Raw genomic sequence first — 15,629 nt, 5'->3', positions numbered from 1 at the left:
AGACCTCAGTGCAAGAAAGAGTCTTTCCAACACTGAAAAGCACAAAGGCTGACTTTAACATTAAAAGGTGTTCAAACAAGTACAAGATATTTACAATAAGCAGACCTCAGTGCAAGAAAGAGTCTTTCCAACACTGAAAAGCACAAAGGCCGACTTTAACATTAAAAGGTGTAAAAACAAGTACAAGATATTTACAATAAGCAGACCTCAGTGCAAGAAAGACTCTTTCCAACACTGAAAAGCACAGAGGCTGACTTTAACATTAAAAGGTGTTCAAACAAGTACAAGATATTTACAATAAGCAGACCTCAGTGCAAGAAAGACTCTTTCCAACACTGAAATGCACAAAGGCCGACTTTAACATTAAAAGGTGTTCAAACAAGTACAAGATATTTACAATAAGCAGACCTCAGTGCAAGAAAGACTCTTTCCAACACTGAAAAGCACACAGGCCGACTTTAACATTAAAAGCTGTAAAAACAACTACAAGATATTTACAATAAGCAGACCTCAGTGCAAGAAAGACTCTTTCCAACACTGAAATGAACAGAAGCCGACTTTAACATTAAAAGGTGTAAAAACAAGTACAAGATATTTACAATAAGCAGACCTCAGTGCAAGAAAGAGTCTTTCCAACACTGAAATGCACAAAGGCCGACTTTAACATTAAAAGGTGTTCAAACAAGTACAAGATATTCACAATAAGCAGACCTCAGTGCAAGAAAGAGTCTTTCCAACACTGAAATGAACAGAGGCCGACTTTAACATTAAAAGGTGTAAAAACAAGTACAAGATATTTACAATAAGTAGACCTCAGTGCAAGAAAGACTCTTTCCAACACTGAAAAGCACAAAGGCCGACTTTAACATTAAAAGGTGTAAAAACAAGTACAAGATATTTACAATAAGTAGACCTCAGTGCAAGAAAGACTCTTTCCAACACTGAAAAGCACAAAGGCTGACTTTAACATTAAAAGGTGTTCAAACAAGTACAAGATATTTACAATAAGCAGACCTCAGTGCAAGAAAGAGTCTTTCCAACACTGAAAAGCACAAAGGCTGACTTTAACATTAAAAGGTGTTCAAACAAGTACAAGATATTTACAATAAGCAGACCTCAGTGCAAGAAAGAGTCTTTCCAACACTGAAAAGCACAAAGGCCGACTTTAACATTAAAAGGTGTTCAAACAAGTACAAGATATTTACAATAAGCAGACCTCAGTGCAAGAAAGAGTCTTTCCAACACTGAAATGCACAAAGGCTGACTCTAACATTAAAATGTGTTCAAACAAGTACAAGATATTTACAATAAGCAGACCTCAGTGCAAGAAAGAGTCTTTCCAACACTGAAATGAACAGAGGCTGACTTTAACATTAAAAGGTGTTCAAACAAGTACAAGATATTTACAATAAGCAGACCTCAGTGCAAGAAAGAGTCTTTCCAACACTGAAATGCACAAAGGCTGACTTTAACATTAAAAGGTGTAAAAACAAGTACAAGATATTTACAATAAGCAGACCTCAGTGCAAGAAAGACTCTTTCCAACACTGAAAAGCACAAAGGCCGACTTTAACATTAAAAGGTGTTCAAACAAGTACAAGATATTTACAATAAGCAGACCTCAGTGCAAGAAAGACTCTTTCCAACACTGAAAAGCACACAGGCCGACTTTAACATTAAAAGCTGTAAAAACAACTACAAGATATTTACAATAAGCAGACCTCAGTGCAAGAAAGAGTCTTTCCAACACTGAAATGCACAAAGGCCGACTTTAACATTAAAAGGTGTTCAAACAAGTACAAGATATTTACAATAAGCAGACCTCAGTGCAAGAAAGCGTCTTTCCAACACTGAAAAGCACAAAGGCCGACTTTAACATTAAAAGGTGTAAAAACAAGTACAAGATATTTACAATAAGCAGACCTCAGTGCAAGAAAGACTCTTTCCAACACTGAAAAGCACAAAGGCTGACTCTAACATTAAAAGGTGTTCAAACAAGTACAAGATATTTACAATAAGCACACCTCAGTACAAGAAAGCGTCTTTCCAACACTGAAATGCACAAAGGCCGACTCTAACATTAAAAGGTGTTCAAACAAGTACAAGATATTTACAATAAGCAGACCTCAGTGCAAGAAAGAGTCTTTCCAACGCTGAAATGCACAAAGGCTGACTCTAACATTAAAAGGTGTTCAAACAAGTACAAGATATTTACAATAAGCAGACCTCAGTGCAAGAAAGAGTCTTTCCAACGCTGAAATGCACAAAGGCTGACTCTAACATTAAAAGGTGTAAAAACAACTACAAGATATTTACAATAAGCAGACCTCAGTGCAAGAAAGAGTCTTTCCAACACTGAAAAGCACAAAGGCCGACTTTAACATTAAAAGGTGTAAAAACAAGTACAAGATATTTACAATAAGCAGACCTCAGTGCAAGAAAGACTCTTTCCAACACTGAAAAGCACAAAGGCTGACTCTAACATTAAAAGGTGTAAAAACAAGTACAAGATATTTACAATAAGCAGACCTCAGTGCAAGAAAGACTCTTTCCAACACTGAAAAGCACAAAGGCCGACTTTAACATTAAAAGGTGTTCAAACAAGTACAAGATATTTACAATAAGCAGACCTCAGTGCAAGAAAGACTCTTTCCAACACTGAAAAGCACAAAGGCCGACTTTAACATTAAAAGGTGTAAAAACAAGTACAAGATATTTACAATAAGCAGACCTCAGTGCAAGAAAGACTCTTTCCAACACTGAAAAGCACAAAGGCCGACTTTAACATTAAAAGGTGTAAAAACAAGTACAAGATATTTACAATAAGCAGACCTCAGTGCAAGAAAGAGTCTTTCCAACACTGAAATGAACAGAAGCCGACTTTAACATTAAAAGGTGTTCAAACAAGTACAAGATATTTACAATAAGCAGACCTCAGTGCAAGAAAGAGTCTTTCCAACACTGAAATGCACAAAGGCCGACTTTAACATTAAAAGGTGTTCAAACAAGTACAAGATATTTACAATAAGTAGACCTCAGTGCAAGAAAGAGTCTTTCCAACACTGAAAAGCACAAAGGCTGACTTTAACATTAAAAGGTGTAAAAACAAGTACAAGATATTTACAATAAGCAGACCTCAGTGCAAGAAAGAGTCTTTCCAACACTGAAATGAACAGAAGCCGACTTTAACATTAAAAGGTGTTCAAACAAGTACAAGATATTTACAATAAGTAGACCTCAGTGCAAGAAAGAGTCTTTCCAACACTGAAATGCACAAAGGCCGACTTTAACATTAAAAGGTGTTCAAACAAGTACAAGATATTTACAATAAGTAGACCTCAGTGCAAGAAAGAGTCTTTCCAACACTGAAATGCACAAAGGCCGACTTTAACATTAAAAGGTGTTCAAACAAGTACAAGATATTTACAATAAGCAGACCTCAGTACAAGAAAGACTCTTTCCAACACTGAAATGCACAAAGGCCGACTTTAACATTAAAAGCTGTAAAAACAACTACAAGATATTTACAATAAGCAGACCTCAGTGCAAGAAAGACTCTTTCCAACACTGACAAGCACAGAGGCTGACTTTAACATTAAAAGGTGTTCAAACAAGTACAAGATATTTACAATAAGCAGACCTCAGTGCAAGAAAGAGTCTTTCCAACACTGAAAAGCACACAGGCCGACTTTAACATTAAAAGCTGTAAAACAACTACAAGATATTTACAATAAGCAGACCTCAGTGCAAGAAAGAGTCTTTCCAACACTGAAATGAACAGAAGCCGACTTTAACATTAAAAGGTGTTCAAACAAGTACAAGATATTTACAATAAGCAGACCTCAGTGCAAGAAAGAGTCTTTCCAACACTGAAATGCACAAAGGCTGACTTTAACATTAAAAGGTGTAAAAACAAGTACAAGATATTTACAATAAGCAGACCTCAGTGCAAGAAAGAGTCTTTCCAACACTGAAATGCACAGAGGCTGACTTTAACATTAAAAGGTGTAAAAACAAGTACAAGATATTTACAATAAGCAGACCTCAGTGCAAGAAAGAGTCTTTCCAACACTGAAATGAACAGAGGCCGACTTTAACATTAAAAGGTGTAAAAACAAGTAAAAGATATTTACAATAAGCAGACCTCAGTGCAAGAAAGACTCTTTCCAACACTGAAAAGCACAAAGGCTGACTTTAACATTAAAAGGTGTTCAAACAAGTACAAGATATTTACAATAAGCAGACCTCAGTGCAAGAAAGAGTCTTTCCAACACTGAAAAGCACACAGGCCGACTTTAACATTAAAAGCTGTAAAACAACTACAAGATATTTACAATAAGCAGACCTCAGTGCAAGAAAGAGTCTTTCCAACACTGAAATGAACAGAAGCCGACTTTAACATTAAAAGGTGTTCAAACAAGTACAAGATATTTACAATAAGTAGACCTCAGTGCAAGAAAGAGTCTTTCCAACACTGAAATGAACAGAAGCCGACTTTAACATTAAAAGGTGTTCAAACAAGTACAAGATATTTACAATAAGCAGACCTCAGTGCAAGAAAGAGTCTTTCCAACACTGAAATGCACAAAGGCTGACTTTAACATTAAAAGGTGTAAAAACAAGTACAAGATATTTACAATAAGCAGACCTCAGTGCAAGAAAGAGTCTTTCCAACACTGAAATGCACAAAGGCTGACTTTAACATTAAAAGGTGTAAAAACAAGTACAAGATATTTACAATAAGCAGACCTCAGTGCAAGAAAGAGTCTTTCCAACACTGAAATGAACAGAGGCCAACTTTAACATTAAAAGGTGTAAAAACAAGTAAAAGATATTTACAATAAGCAGACCTCAGTGCAAGAAAGACTCTTTCCAACACTGAAAAGCACAAAGGCTGACTTTAACATTAAAAGGTGTAAAAACAAGTACAAGATATTTACAATAAGCAGACCTCAGTGCAAGAAAGACTCTTTCCAACACTGAAAAGCACAAAGGCTGACTTTAACATTAAAAGGTGTTCAAACAAGTACAAGATATTTACAATAAGCAGACCTCAGTGCAAGAAAGAGTCTTTCCAACACTGAAAAGCACAAAGGCTGACTTTAACATTAAAAGGTGTTCAAACAAGTACAAGATATTTACAATAAGCAGACCTCAGTGCAAGAAAGAGTCTTTCCAACACTGAAATGAACAGAAGCCGACTTTAACATTAAAAGGTGTTCAAACAAGTACAAGATATTTACAATAAGTAGACCTCAGTGCAAGAAAGAGTCTTTCCAACACTGAAATGCACAAAGGCTGACTCTAACATTAAAAGGTGTAAAAACAAGTACAAGATATTTACAATAAGCAGACCTCAGTGCAAGAAAGAGTCTTTCCAACACTGAAATGCACAAAGGCCGACTTTAACATTAAAAGGTGTTCAAACAAGTACAAGATATTTACAATAAGCAGACCTCAGTGCAAGAAAGAGTCTTTCCAACACTGAAATGAACAGAGGCCGACTTTAACATTAAAAGGTGTAAAAACAACTACAAGATATTTACAATAAGCAGACCTCAGTGCAAGAAAGACTCTTTCCAACACTGAAAAGCACAGAGGCTGACTTTAACATTAAAAGGTGTTCAAACAAGTACAAGATATTTACAATAAGCAGACCTCAGTGCAAGAAAGAGTCTTTCCAACACTGAAAAGCACAAAGGCTGACTTTAACATTAAAAGGTGTTCAAACAAGTACAAGATATTTACAATAAGCAGACCTCAGTGCAAGAAAGAGTCTTTCCAACACTGAAAAGCACAAAGGCCGACTTTAACATTAAAAGGTGTTCAAACAAGTACAAGATATTTACAATAAGCAGACCTCAGTGCAAGAAAGAGTCTTTCCAACACTGACAAGCACAGAGGCTGACTTTAACATTAAAAGGTGTTCAAACAAGTACAAGATATTTACAATAAGCAGACCTCAGTGCAAGAAAGAGTCTTTCCAACACTGAAAAGCACAAAGGCCGACTTTAACATTAAAAGGTGTTCAAACAAGTACAAGATATTTACAATAAGCAGACCTCAGTGCAAGAAAGACTCTTTCCAACACTGACAAGCACAGAGGCTGACTTTAACATTAAAAGGTGTTCAAACAAGTACAAGATATTTACAATAAGCAGACCTCAGTGCAAGAAAGACTCTTTCCAACACTGAAATGCACAAAGGCTGACTCTAACATTAAAATGTGTTCAAACAAGTACAAGATATTTACAATAAGCAGACCTCAGTGCAAGAAAGAGTCTTTCCAACACTGAAATGAACAGAGGCTGACTTTAACATTAAAAGGTGTTCAAACAAGTACAAGATATTTACAATAAGCAGACCTCAGTGCAAGAAAGAGTCTTTCCAACACTGAAATGCACAAAGGCCGACTTTAACATTAAAAGGTGTAAAAACAAGTACAAGATATTTACAATAAGCAGACCTCAGTGCAAGAAAGACTCTTTCCAACACTGAAAAGCACAAAGGCCGACTTTAACATTAAAAGGTGTTCAAACAAGTACAAGATATTTACAATAAGCAGACCTCAGTGCAAGAAAGACTCTTTCCAACACTGAAAAGCACACAGGCCGACTTTAACATTAAAAGCTGTAAAAACAACTACAAGATATTTACAATAAGCAGACCTCAGTGCAAGAAAGAGTCTTTCCAACACTGAAAAGCACAAAGGCCGACTTTAACATTAAAAGGTGTTCAAACAAGTACAAGATATTTACAATAAGCAGACCTCAGTGCAAGAAAGACTCTTTCCAACACTGAAATGCACAAAGGCCGACTTTAACATTAAAAGGTGTTCAAACAAGTACAAGATATTTACAATAAGCAGACCTCAGTGCAAGAAAGACTCTTTCCAACACTGAAAAGCACAGAGGCTGACTTTAACATTAAAAGGTGTTCAAACAAGTACAAGATATTTACAATAAGCAGACCTCAGTGCAAGAAAGAGTCTTTCCAACACTGAAATGCACAAAGGCTGACTCTAACATTAAAAGGTGTTCAAACAAGTACAAGATATTTACAATAAGCAGACCTCAGTGCAAGAAAGAGTCTTTCCAACACTGAAATGCACAAAGGCTGACTTTAACATTAAAAGGTGTTCAAACAAGTACAAGATATTTACAATAAGTAGACCTCAGTGCAAGAAAGAGTCTTTCCAACACTGAAATGAACAGAAGCCGACTTTAACATTAAAAGGTGTTCAAACAAGTACAAGATATTTACAATAAGTAGACCTCAGTGCAAGAAAGAGTCTTTCCAACACTGAAATGCACAAAGGCCGACTTTAACATTAAAAGGTGTTCAAACAAGTACAAGATATTTACAATAAGCAGACCTCAGTGCAAGAAAGAGTCTTTCCAACACTGAAATGAACAGAGGCCGACTTTAACATTAAAAGGTGTAAAAACAACTACAAGATATTTACAATAAGCAGACCTCAGTGCAAGAAAGACTCTTTCCAACACTGAAAAGCACAGAGGCTGACTTTAACATTAAAAGGTGTTCAAACAAGTACAAGATATTTACAATAAGCAGACCTCAGTGCAAGAAAGAGTCTTTCCAACACTGAAAAGCACAAAGGCTGACTTTAACATTAAAAGGTGTTCAAACAAGTACAAGATATTTACAATAAGCAGACCTCAGTGCAAGAAAGAGTCTTTCCAACACTGACAAGCACAGAGGCTGACTTTAACATTAAAAGGTGTTCAAACAAGTACAAGATATTTACAATAAGCAGACCTCAGTGCAAGAAAGAGTCTTTCCAACACTGAAATGAACAGAGGCTGACTTTAACATTAAAAGGTGTTCAAACAAGTACAAGATATTTACAATAAGCAGACCTCAGTGCAAGAAAGAGTCTTTCCAACACTGAAATGCACAAAGGCTGACTTTAACATTAAAAGGTGTAAAAACAAGTACAAGATATTTACAATAAGCAGACCTCAGTGCAAGAAAGACTCTTTCCAACACTGAAAAGCACAAAGGCCGACTTTAACATTAAAAGGTGTTCAAACAAGTACAAGATATTTACAATAAGCAGACCTCAGTGCAAGAAAGACTCTTTCCAACACTGAAAAGCACACAGGCCGACTTTAACATTAAAAGCTGTAAAAACAACTACAAGATATTTACAATAAGCAGACCTCAGTGCAAGAAAGAGTCTTTCCAACACTGAAAAGCACAAAGGCCGACTTTAACATTAAAAGGTGTTCAAACAAGTACAAGATATTTACAATAAGCACACCTCAGTACAAGAAAGCGTCTTTCCAACACTGAAATGCACAAAGGCCGACTTTAACATTAAAAGGTGTTCAAACAAGTACAAGATATTTACAATAAGCAGACCTCAGTGCAAGAAAGAGTCTTTCCAACACTGAAATGCACAAAGGCTGACTCTAACATTAAAAGGTGTTCAAACAAGTACAAGATATTTACAATAAGCAGACCTCAGTGCAAGAAAGACTCTTTCCAACACTGAAAAGCACAGAGGCTGACTTTAACATTAAAAGGTGTTCAAACAAGTACAAGATATTTACAATAAGCAGACCTCAGTGCAAGAAAGAGTCTTTCCAACACTGAAATGCACAAAGGCTGACTCTAACATTAAAAGGTGTTCAAACAAGTACAAGATATTTACAATAAGCAGACCTCAGTGCAAGAAAGAGTCTTTCCAACACTGAAATGCACAAAGGCCGACTTTAACATTAAAAGGTGTAAAAACAAGTACAAGACATTTACAATAAGCAGACCTCAGTGCAAGAAAGACTCTTTCCAACACTGAAAAGCACACAGGCCGACTTTAACATTAAAAGCTGTAAAAACAACTACAAGATATTTACAATAAGCAGACCTCAGTGCAAGAAAGAGTCTTTCCAACACTGAAATGAACAGAGGCTGACTTTAACATTAAAAGGTGTTCAAACAAGTACAAGATATTTACAATAAGCAGACCTCAGTGCAAGAAAGAGTCTTTCCAACACTGAAATGCACAAAGGCTGACTTTAACATTAAAAGGTGTAAAAACAAGTACAAGATATTTACAATAAGCAGACCTCAGTGCAAGAAAGAGTCTTTCCAACACTGAAATGCACAAAGGCTGACTTTAACATTAAAAGGTGTAAAAACAAGTACAAGATATTTACAATAAGCAGACCTCAGTGCAAGAAAGAGTCTTTCCAACACTGAAATGCACAAAGGCCGACTTTAACATTAAAAGGTGTTCAAACAAGTACAAGATATTTACAATAAGCACACCTCAGTACAAGAAAGCGTCTTTCCAACACTGAAATGCACAAAGGCCGACTTTAACATTAAAAGGTGTAAAAACAAGTAAAAGATATTTACAATAAGTAGACCTCAGTGCAAGAAAGACTCTTTCCAACACTGAAAAGCACAGAGGCTGACTTTAACATTAAAAGGTGTTCAAACAAGTACAAGATATTTACAATAAGTAGACCTCAGTGCAAGAAAGAGTCTTTCCAACACTGAAAAGCACAAAGGCTGACTTTAACATTAAAAGGTGTAAAAACAAGTACAAGATATTTACAATAAGCAGACCTCAGTGCAAGAAAGAGTCTTTCCAACACTGAAAAGCACAAAGGCCGACTTTAACATTAAAAGGTGTTCAAACAAGTACAAGATATTTACAACAAGCAGACCTCAGTGCAAGAAAGACTCTTTCCAACACTGAAAAGCACAAAGGCTGACTTTAACATTAAAAGGTGTTCAAACAAGTACAAGATATTTACAATAAGCAGACCTCAGTGCAAGAAAGACTCTTTCCAACACTGAAAAGCACAAAGGCCGACTTTAACATTAAAAGCTGTAAAAACAAGTACAAGATATTTACAATAAGCAGACCTCAGTGCAAGAAAGAGTCTTTCCAACACTGAAATGAACAGAGGCTGACTTTAACATTAAAAGGTGTAAAAACAAGTACAAGATATTTACAATAAGCAGACCTCAGTGCAAGAAAGACTCTTTCCAACACTGAAAAGCACAGAGGCTGACTTTAACATTAAAAGGTGTTCAAACAAGTACAAGATATTTACAACAAGCAGACCTCAGTGCAAGAAAGACTCTTTCCAACACTGAAAAGCACAGAGGCTGACTTTAACATTAAAAGGTGTTCAAACAAGTACAAGATATTTACAATAAGCAGACCTCAGTGCAAGAAAGAGTCTTTCCAACACTGAAATGCACAAAGGCTGACTCTAACATTAAAAGGTGTTCAAACAAGTACAAGATATTTACAATAAGCACACCTCAGTGCAAGAAAGACTCTTTCCAACACTGAAAAGCACACAGGCCGACTTTAACATTAAAAGCTGTAAAAAAAACTACAAGATATTTACAATAAGCAGACCTCAGTGCAAGAAAGAGTCTTTCCAACACTGAAATGCACAAAGGCCGACTTTAACATTAAAAGGTGTTCAAACAAGTACAAGATATTTACAATAAGCAGACCTCAGTGCAAGAAAGAGTCTTTCCAACACTGAAATGCACAAAGGCCGACTTTAACATTAAAAGGTGTTCAAACAAGTACAAGATATTTACAATAAGCAGACCTCAGTGCAAGAAAGAGTCTTTCCAACACTGAAATGAACAGAAGCCGATTTTAACATTAAAAGGTGTTCAAACAAGTACAAGATATTTACAATAAGCAGACCTCAGTGCAAGAAAGAGTCTTTCCAACACTGAAATGAACAGAAGCCGACTTTAACATTAAAAGGTGTTCAAACAAGTACAAGATATTTACAATAAGCAGACCTCAGTGCAAGAAAGAGTCTTTCCAACACTGAAATGCACAAAGGCCGACTTTAACATTAAAAGGTGTTCAAACAAGTACAAGATATTTACAATAAGCACACCTCAGTACAAGAAAGCGTCTTTCCAACACTGAAAAGCACAGAGGCTGACTTTAACATTAAAAGGTGTTCAAACAAGTACAAGATATTTACAATAAGCAGACCTCAGTGCAAGAAAGACTCTTTCCAACACTGAAAAGCACAAAGGCCGACTTTAACATTAAAAGGTGTAAAAACAAGTACAAGATATTTACAATAAGCAGACCTCAGTGCAAGAAAGAGTCTTTCCAACACTGAAATGAACAGAGGCTGACTTTAACATTAAAAGGTGTAAAAACAAGTAAAAGATATTTACAATAAGCAGACCTCAGTGCAAGAAAGACTCTTTCCAACACTGAAAAGCACAGAGGCTGACTTTAACATTAAAAGGTGTTCAAACAAGTACAAGATATTTACAATAAGCAGACCTCAGTGCAAGAAAGAGTCTTTCCAACACTGAAAAGCACAAAGGCCGACTTTAACATTAAAAGGTGTTCAAACAAGTACAAGATATTTACAATAAGCAGACCTCAGTGCAAGAAAGACTCTTTCCAACACTGAAATGCACAAAGGCCGACTTTAACATTAAAAGGTGTTCAAACAAGTACAAGATATTTACAATAAGCACACCTCAGTGCAAGAAAGAGTCTTTCCAACACTGAAATGAACAGAAGCCGACTTTAACATTAAAAGGTGTTCAAACAAGTACAAGATATTTACAATAAGCACACCTCAGTACAAGAAAGCGTCTTTCCAACACTGAAATGCACAAAGGCCGACTTTAACATTAAAAGGTGTAAAAACAAGTAAAAGATATTTACAATAAGCAGACCTCAGTGCAAGAAAGACTCTTTCCAACACTGAAAAGCACAGAGGCTGACTCTAACATTAAAAGGTGTTCAAACAAGTACAAGATATTTACAATAAGCACACCTCAGTACAAGAAAGCGTCTTTCCAACACTGAAATGCACAAAGGCTGACTTTAACATTAAAAGGTGTAAAAACAAGTAAAAGATATTTACAATAAGCAGACCTCAGTGCAAGAAAGACTCTTTCCAACACTGAAATGCACAAAGGCCGACTTTAACATTAAAAGGTGTAAAAACAAGTAAAAGATATTTACAATAAGCAGACCTCAGTGCAAGAAAGACTCTTTCCAACACTGAAAAGCACAAAGGCCGACTTTAACATTAAAAGGTGTTCAAACAAGTACAAGATATTTACAATAAGCAGACCTCAGTGCAAGAAAGACTCTTTCCAACACTGAAAAGCACAAAGGCCGACTTTAACATTAAAAGGTGTAAAAACAAGTACAAGATATTTACAATAAGCAGACCTCAGTGCAAGAAAGAGTCTTTCCAACACTGAAAAGCACAAAGGCCGACTTTAACATTAAAAGGTGTTCAAACAAGTACAAGATATTTACAATAAGCAGACCTCAGTGCAAGAAAGACTCTTTCCAACACTGAAAAGCACAAAGGCCGACTTTAACATTAAAAGGTGTTCAAACAAGTACAAGATATTTACAATAAGCACACCTCAGTACAAGAAAGCGTCTTTCCAACACTGAAAAGCACAGAGGCTGACTTTAACATTAAAAGGTGTTCAAACAAGTACAAGATATTTACAATAAGCAGACCTCAGTGCAAGAAAGACTCTTTCCAACACTGAAAAGCACAAAGGCCGACTTTAACAATAAAAGGTGTTCAAACAAGTACAAGATATTTACAATAAGCAGACCTCAGTGCAAGAAAGAGTCTTTCCAACACTGAAATGAACAGAGGCTGACTTTAACATTAAAAGGTGTAAAAACAAGTAAAAGATATTTACAATAAGTAGACCTCAGTGCAAGAAAGACTCTTTCCAACACTGAAAAGCACAGAGGCTGACTTTAACATTAAAAGGTGTTCAAACAAGTACAAGATATTTACAATAAGCAGACCTCAGTGCAAGAAAGAGTCTTTCCAACACTGAAAAGCACAAAGGCCGACTTTAACATTAAAAGGTGTAAAAACAAGTAAAAGATATTTACAATAAGCAGACGTCAGTACAAGAAAGCGTCTTTCCAACACTGAAATGCACAAAGGAAAAATTTAACATTAAAAGGTGTAAAAACAAGTACAAGATATTTACAATAAGCAGACCTCAGTGCAAGAAAGACTCTTTCCAACACTGAAAAGCACAAAGGCCGACTTTAACATTAAAAGGTGTAAAAACAAGTACAAGATATTTACAATAAGCAGACCTCAGTACAAGAAAGCGTCTTTCCAACACTGAAAAGCACAAAGGCCGACTTTAACATTAAAAGGTGTTCAAATAAGGACAAGATATTTACAACAAGCAGACCTCAGTGCAAGAAAGAGTCTTTCCAACACTGAAAAGCACAAAGGCCGACTTTAACATTAAAAGGTGTTCAAATAAGGACAAGATATTTACAACAAGCAGACCTCAGTACAAGAAAGCGTCTTTCCAACACTGAAAAGCACAAAGGCCGACTTTAACATTAAAAGGTGTAAAAACAAGTACAAGATATTTACAATAAGCAGACCTCAGTGCAAGAAAGAGTCTTTCCAACACTGAAAAGCACAAAGGCCGACTTTAACATTAAAAGGTGTAAAAACAAGTACAAGATATTTACAATAAGCAGACCTCAGTGCAAGAAAGAGTCTTTCCAACACTGAAAAGCACAAAGGCCGACTTTAACATTAAAAGGTGTAAAAACAAGTACAAGATATTTACAATAAGCAGAAAGAGTCTTTCCAACACTGAAAAGCACAAAGGCCGATTTTAACATTAAAAGGTGTTCAAACAAGTACAAGATATTTACAATAAGCAGACCTCAGTGCAAGAAAGAGTCTTTCCAACACTGAAAAGCACAAAGGCCGACTTTAACATTAAAAGGTGTTCAAACGAGTACAAGATATTTACAATAAGCAGACCTCAGTGCAAGAAAGACTCTTTCCAACACTGAAAAGCACAAAGGCCGACTTTAACATTAAAAGGTGTTCAAACAAGTACAAGATATTTACAATAAGCAGACCTCAGTGCAAGAAAGACTCTTTCCAACACTGAAAAGCACAAAGGCCGACTTTAACATTAAAAGGTGTAAAAACAAGTACAAGATATTTACAATAATCAGACCTCAGTGCAAGAAAGACTCTTTCCAACACTGAAATGAACAAAGGCCGACTTTAACATTAAAAGGTGTAAAAACAAGTAAAAGATATTTACAATAAGCAGACGTCAGTGCAAGAAAGAGTCTTTCCAACACTGAAATGCACAAAGGCTGACTCTAACATTAAAAGGTGTAAAAACAAGTAAAAGATATTTACAATAAGCAGACGTCAGTGCAAGAAAGAGTCTTTCCAACACTGAAAAGTACAAAGGCCGACTTTAACATTAAAAGGTGTAAAAACAAGTACAAGATATTTACAATAAGCAGACCTCAGTGCAAGAAAGCGTCTCTCCAACACTGAAATGCACAAAGGCTGACTCTAACATTAAAAGGTGTTCAAACAAGTACAAGATATTTACAACAAGCAGACGTCAGTGCAAGAAAGAGTCTTTCCAACACTGAAAAAAACAAAGTCCGGCTTTAACATTAAAAGTTGTTCAAACAAGTACAAGATATTTACAACAAGCAGACCTCAGTGCAAGAAAGAGTCTTTCCAACACTGAAAAGCACAAAGGCCGACTTTAACATTAAAAGGTGTAAAAACAAGTACAAGATATTTACAATAAGCAGACCTCAGTACAAGAAAGCGTCTTTCCAACACTGAAAAGCACAAAGGCCGACTTTAACATTAAAAGGTGTTCAAATAAGGACAAGATATTTACAACAAGCAGACCTCAGTGCAAGAAAGAGTCTTTCCAACACTGAAAAGCACAAAGGCCGACTTTAACATTAAAAGGTGTTCAAATAAGGACAAGATATTTACAACAAGCAGACCTCAGTACAAGAAAGCGTCTTTCCAACACTGAAAAGCACAAAGGCCGACTTTAACATTAAAAGGTGTAAAAACAAGTACAAGATATTTACAATAAGCAGACCTCAGTGCAAGAAAGAGTCTTTCCAACACTGAAAAGCACAAAGGCCGACTTTAACATTAAAAGGTGTAAAAACAAGTACAAGATATTTACAATAAGCAGACCTCAGTGCAAGAAAGAGTCTTTCCAACACTGAAAAGCACAAAGGCCGACTTTAACATTAAAAGGTGTAAAAACAAGTACAAGATATTTACAATAAGCAGAAAGAGTCTTTCCAACACTGAAAAGCACAAAGGCCGATTTTAACATTAAAAGGTGTTCAAACAAGTACAAGATATTTACAATAAGCAGACCTCAGTGCAAGAAAGAGTCTTTCCAACACTGAAAAGCACAAAGGCCGACTTTAACATTAAAAGGTGTTCAAACAAGTACAAGATATTTACAATAAGCAGACCTCAGTGCAAGAAAGACTCTTTCCAACACTGAAAAGCACAAAGGCCGACTTTAACATTAAAAGGTGTTCAAACAAGTACAAGATATTTACAATAAGCAGACCTCAGTGCAAGAAAGACTCTTTCCAACACTGAAATGAACAAAGGCCGACTTTAACATTAAAAGGTGTTCAAACAAGTACAAGATATTTACAATAAGCAGACCTCAGTGCAAGAAAGAGTCTTTCCAACACTGAAATGCACAAAGGCTGACTCTAACATTAAAAGGTGTAAAAACAAGTAAAAGATATTTACAATAAGCAG

General features: G+C 35.9%; 1 long non-coding RNA gene across 1 annotated transcript; it reads left to right on the top strand.

The window, feature by feature from the left end:
* The first annotated feature begins 13,940 nt into the window (after positions 1 to 13,940).
* Positions 13,941 to 14,568, top strand: LOC309691397. The gene is made up of 2 exons (XR_014271992.1): positions 13,941 to 14,293; positions 14,395 to 14,568. It is a non-coding gene; the product is annotated as an uncharacterized lncRNA (long non-coding RNA).
* The last annotated feature ends 1,061 nt before the right edge of the window (positions 14,569 to 15,629 follow it).

This window comes from Aulonocara stuartgranti (genome assembly GCF_965226115.1).
Source record: "Aulonocara stuartgranti genome assembly, chromosome: 16".
NCBI lineage: Eukaryota > Metazoa > Chordata > Actinopteri > Cichliformes > Cichlidae > Aulonocara > Aulonocara stuartgranti.
Note: the sequence above shows the minus strand (reverse complement) of the source record. Positions and strands in the feature narration are given on the sequence as shown.